The sequence below is a fragment of the Zonotrichia albicollis genome, chromosome 2 (genome assembly GCF_047830755.1).
Source record: "Zonotrichia albicollis isolate bZonAlb1 chromosome 2, bZonAlb1.hap1, whole genome shotgun sequence".
Lineage (NCBI taxonomy): Eukaryota > Metazoa > Chordata > Aves > Passeriformes > Passerellidae > Zonotrichia > Zonotrichia albicollis.
In genome coordinates, this window is record NC_133820.1 from 104,369,861 (window position 1) to 104,375,741 (window position 5,881).

General features: G+C 43.7%; 1 long non-coding RNA gene across 1 annotated transcript; it reads left to right on the plus strand.

The window, feature by feature from the left end:
• The first annotated feature begins 1,734 nt into the window (after positions 1 to 1,734).
• LOC141728358 (uncharacterized) lies at positions 1,735 to 4,630 on the plus strand. Its single transcript, XR_012579286.1, has 3 exons — positions 1,735 to 1,872; positions 3,484 to 3,594; positions 4,557 to 4,630. It is a non-coding gene; the product is annotated as an uncharacterized LOC141728358 (long non-coding RNA).
• The last annotated feature ends 1,251 nt before the right edge of the window (positions 4,631 to 5,881 follow it).

Sequence of the window (5,881 nt, forward strand, 5' to 3'; positions counted from 1 at the left end):
AGAAGAAAGCTTTTTGCTTGGAAAAATAATAAGCCATGTGTAATACTAGATTTTTTTGCTCTTCGGCTCTTTTTTAAACAAACTTGTCAATAATTTCTCCAGATATTTTAAAGTTCTGAATTGAGTCCTTAATGAAATTAATGTACCCCATAACTGAGGACAGCACTTCTCAGAGAAGACTGATAAAAAATCATCAAAAGTGTGGACATGGTTCAGGAGCAATGGGCATTACCAAAGGTCACAATGTTGCTGTAAACATTCAGAGCAAGTGTAAACAAAACCTTTTAGATATTCAAAGATATACTCCCCCAAAGGTTGGATGAAGCCATTTAATTCCTTATCTTTCACAAGAGGAGAAGACATGAGGTGAAGGGAGATGATGTTCTGAGATATAGTTCAGGAGTCATTCAAATTTGTAGAGCAGTGTGTATGAACACAGCCTGCTCCATGTCCCACCGTCAGAAAATAAGTGTTTGTGAAATGACTTTTTATTTAGAAGCACCTCAGATCTTGCAATTACATCATTTTAAGTGTCAAAAGCCTGGATGGATAAGTGTGAAGAACATTTTAAAAAAGGAATCTTTCAAATACTGAAGTTTAAATCCCATATTGAATGAATAATCCACTCTAGAAATGTGAAAAATATTTAGTGAACAGCTGGAGTGACTGCAGTCAATTCATCGCTCTTTTAACATGGGATAGAGGTCAGCAAATGCTAACTATGTTTAAGTGGGGATATGAAAATGAGTATAATCAAGAATTTTTAAAAATATAAACCATCTGATTAAAGGAAGAGAATTAGAGGATAATTTTCCAATATCAGAAGCTAAGCTAAGGGATAATTAGGAGAGCAAAAATATGAATTTTGAACTGCAGAGAACATTTCAGCTATCAGCAGAACACACAATGAGGCTAACACAAGCCTCAGCTCCACTTTTAGCAGAGTGGGGACTGACTTATCCATTTTCACCCCAGGCAGTACAGTCCTTCTTTGCAGCCAGGGAAGAGGCTGCTGTATTCCCACTGCTGGAGAAGTGACATGCTGCAAACATCCTGCTGCATGTTGCTGCAAAAAGGAACAGCACTGGGACTTAAAGGCTTGAACCTTCGGCTGGGCTGTGAGCACCAGTAGGATACACGTGCCTGGCTGAAACTGATTCCTCTCTGACATTTTTACTGTATTTTATTATGGGCTTTCCTGTTCTGTCGCCACAGTAATTTGGCCCTAAGTGAGTAATAGAGAGGTTTGCACAAAATAGTAGAGTTGTAGATCATCACCAACAAAAATAATAAAAGCACTTCTATCATCTTTAATTTCCAATCAATGAACAAATGAGGTTATTGGCTGAATAAGGGGTAGAGGATTGTCAGGCTTTTTAATTCAGCCATTCTTCTGGTCTGACTCAGCTGTCAGAGCTGACTTGAAGGAAATGGCTGAGACAACACACAATCTGAGTTGTTAGAGGGCAAGGAAATCTATAGAATGAAAGCAATGATTATGACTTCCTAGGAACATTGATATGCTAAATCTGTGAGTAAGAAAGATACATTGGATAAAACTTTTAAATAAATTCAAGATTTTTGTAGAGAAATTAGCTTTTCAGGCCCACAAGAAAAGCTTGCATTTTAAATGCTGGCTGCTTGGATACACCTCACCTAAAGGAATTGTCTTGTGTGATTTTTTGGTTGCTAAGGATGCTATTGCAAACAGACAGAATTTCAATTGGAGCCTAGAGCAGGCAGCTAGCATGCTATTTCTGGTGGAGTGTGGAGTAGGCTGTTCTTGGTTATTTATTATTACTTTCATAGCAAGGTATGAGTTCCTGGAACTGGCAAAGTAATCTGTCTTGGATGAATTGTCTTCCATTTCAGGTGAGGGGATTTGGGATGGCACCACACAAGTTGATTTATTTACCAGATTTATCTAAAAAATTAAAACAGAGAGAACTTCCCAAGCTGAAGGTTTTTAGGTTTAGTGCTCAGAAGCTTAAGAAGGCATATTCAGACATAGCAGATTACTACTGACAGTGAAATTGGGGCAGCACGAAGCTCAGCAACAGTGTGCCCAGCAGGATGAAGGCAGCAATCATCTGGCGCTGCTGAGGCAACACCCCAAATTCTCTGTTCAGTTTTGGGCCCTCACTTTTAGAAGGACATTGAGGTGGTGGAATTGAGATGTCCAGAGGAGAGCAATGGAGATGGTGGAGGGTCTGGAGAACAAATTCTACAAGGAGCAGCTGAGGGAGTTTGGGTTGCTTAGCTTTCTCCAGCCTAGAACCCTTTGTTTGGGTTCTAGCCTGAAGAAAATGAGGCTCAGGGAAGGCCTTATTGCTCTTTGCAACTGCCTGGAAGGAAGCAGTAGTGAGCTGGGTGCTGGTCTCTTGTCTCAAGAAACAAGCAATAGGACAAGAGGAAATGGCCCCATGTTGTTCCAGTGGAGGTATAGACTGGATATTAGGAAAATCAGCTTCACTGAAAGGTTGATCAAGCACTGAAACACGCTGCCAAAGTGTACTGGTTTTGCATGGCCTGTGTTTTGGTAGGGGTGTGTCCACAGAGGTGGCTCCTATGAGAAGCTGCTGGAAGCTTCCATCATGTTCAGCAGAGCCAATCTCTGATGGCTCTGAAGATGGACATGCTGCTGGCCAAAACTGGGCCGATGAGAGAGGTTGGTAATGCCTCTGATCAAAGGAGAGGAGGAAGTGAGGAGGACGTGAGGGAAAACAACATGGTGGCACCAAGGGCAGTGAAGAAGGAGAGGAGGAGCTGCTCCAGGTGCTGGAGCCGAGATTCCTCTGCAGGATGTGGCGAGACCATGGTGAAGCAGCTGTGCCCCTGCAGCCCATGGGGGATGCAGGGATCCACCTGCAGCCTGTGAGGATCCATGGGGGTTGCTCCACCTGCAGCCCATGGAGAAGGTGCCCATGTAGGTGCAGGTGGATGCCTGCAGGAGGCTGTGATCCAGTGGGAGTCCTGGTGGAGAGAGGGGACCTTTGCTTCCAGGCTGGAGCAGCCTGTCCTTCAAGGACTGCACCCTGTGGCAGAAAGGCCCACGCCACAGCAGTTTTTTGGGACTGTATGCCCGTGGGGGGAGCTCACACTGCAGCAGGTGTGGTTTGGCTGCTGCTCAAGAGAGGGGACCCAGGCTGGGGCAGTTCATGGAGAGCTGTCTCCTGTGGGAGGGACCCCACGGTGTCACAGGGGAAGGACTCCCCTCTCCCAGAGCTGCAGAAGAAAATCTCAGTGATGAACTGACCAAAGCCCCCATGCCCTGTCTCCCTGTGCTGTCAGTGGGAAGGAGGGAGGGGCTGGGAGGAAAAAGGATTTAAAGGGCTTATTTTACTTCTCATTATCCTCCTCTGATTCTGTTAGTAGTAAATTCACTTTGCAACTGTAATTGAGCCTCTTTTGCCCTTGGGGTGTTTTCTCCCAGTCCTCATCTCAACTCATGAACCCTTTGTTGTTTTTTTCTCTCCATTACAGGTGTGGCAGGGTAGGGTGAGTGAGCGACTCTCTGGGTGCCTGGCACTGGGACAGTATCAAACCACAGCAGTGGGAAGTGGTGGAGTGACCATCACTGGAGTTACCATCACGGTGAGAAGACGTGTAAGTGTGGCACTTGGGGACATGGTTCAATTGTGGACTTGGCAGTTCTTGGTTAGCAGTTGGACTTGACCTTAGATGTCTTTCCTTACATAAATAATTCTATGATTCTGAGGTCACAGGTGGGAGAAAAATCCCAGTAAACACATTGGAATCGGTTACATTAAGTGGTATGATGTCATAGTTATACAGGCATCAAAACCCAGTCAGTTTTAAGCTAAATGCAGTATAAACCTAACCTTAGTGGGTATTTGCAGTGCAGGAATAATCTCAATCCTGTTTTCCAGAAGCTGTGAGAACAGATGCTGCCTAAGCTACTGTTGTTCACAGAGACATAAAGATGTTTGTGAGCTCCAGGCTCCCATGGAGTCTTTGAAATTTTTCCTCAACGTCACTGTCACTAAAGAAGAGCAGGCTTGTTCTGTTAGCAGCTGTTAAAAAGTCCCATTAAAGCAGTTCCCAGTACCTGCTCTGCTTCTGTTGCCCTAATATCCTAAAGTCAGGCAGTACATTTAGGTTTATACTTAAAAAAGTACTCTCCTTGCCTATAGTTTGGCAACAGGTCTTAAAAGACATCTTTAAATAAAGCTATTTATGAGACTATATCCAAACAGATGGTTACTCACACAGTGGCATTTCTCTCCATTTCCAAAGGCCTCTCTGGATGGAAGGAGGAGGGAAAAAGGGCACCTGGCCAGCTGTCAGAAGCTGTGAGCTCCTGGCTGCTCATGTGTCTTTTTGCACTGCTTTGCCTCCCACCTGCCCCCAGATTATGATCTGGGGGTGACTGACAGCAAGGCTCACATAGGCTATCATTGCTTTTAAATGTGAGATTCACTGTGAATTTTAAAAGTCAGCATGTGGTCAGTCATTGTGTCTTTTTCTCCTCCTATCTCTTTTTCCCCATCCTCTTCTGGATGTTGAAAGTCATTCTTAAAGGAAGTTTGTTGCAGGTAACAGCCCAATCAGTGACTAACCACTGTGACTCCAGAGACATGGCATTACTTTTATTTTTTAAAAAATCCAGGTAAGCTTTTATTTTCCTATATGGCAACAGATAACCCTTGTTATTAATTTGCAATGTATGTAATTCAGCCTAAGTGGGGGGAAGGGAAATCAGAAGGAAAGGATGCATCCTGTTAGAAAATGGAAAATACTGTATTTATCATCTTAAAAAGAACAAAAAGATCTGCAAGTTATGTGGGTTTCTGTGACAGTAATTATCCTTCTATTCAAGAATGAGTAATTACATTATTCTGCATGTTATCTTCCCCCCTCCCCAGTTATGTGGCATGTGCAGGCAGGTGCACACACACATGCAATGTGCTTGTACCCTGAAGAATAAAACCAGGGTGCACTAGAAAAGGTAGTTCCATTTTTTTTTTTTTAAATAATGGTGATTATGCTAGTTCTTTGTTTATGCTAAACACCACTGGGTGTTTAGCATAGGAAGAGGAAGGCAAGCTGAATTTCTTTATTTCTTTTAAGGAAGCTGGGTACTGCTTTGCCTTGGCATTAGCCTGTGCAAAGGGTTCACTCCCTTCTGCCTGCAGTGAGAATATATTAAATATTGATTAAGCTAGAAGACAGTTTGTGGAATCTGTGTTGAAAGAGAGAGCTTTTGGGGCTCATTGAAGGATGAATATCTGCTACAAATATTATTTCTGTGTTTGTTCTAATTAAAATGTGAAAAGGTAACATTTGAATGCACAGATATTTCCCAAGTATTTTTCTGCAAATTGTTTTTTCAAATTATTCTTACTGACTTACTGAATGGCAGAATCATTTAGGTGCGAGGAGATGTTCAAGATTCTCAAGTCCAACTGTTAACCCAGGGCTGCCAAGTCCATGATTAAACCGTGTCCCCAAGTGCCACATTTACAGCACAGGTGTCTTGTCAGCACCTCCAGTGATGGGGACTCCACCACTCCCCTGAGCAGCCTCTTCCAGTGATTGACAACCCTTTCCATGAGGATATTTTTCCTAATATCCAACCTAAACCCTGGCACAACTTGGGGCCCTTTCCTCTTGTCCTATTGCTTGTTTCTTGGGAGAAGAGAGCAACAGCCAGCTCATTACTGCTTCCTTTCAGGTACTTGTAGAGAGGGACAAGGTTCCCCCTGAACCTCCTTTTCTCCAGGCTGAACAGCCCCAGCTCCCTCAGGCACTCCTCAGAGCATTTGTGCTCCAGACCCTCCTCCATCCCCACTGCCCTTCCCTGGACACGCTCCAGCACCTCAGTGTCTTTGAGGTGCTGCTGACTTACAGATCAGCAAAG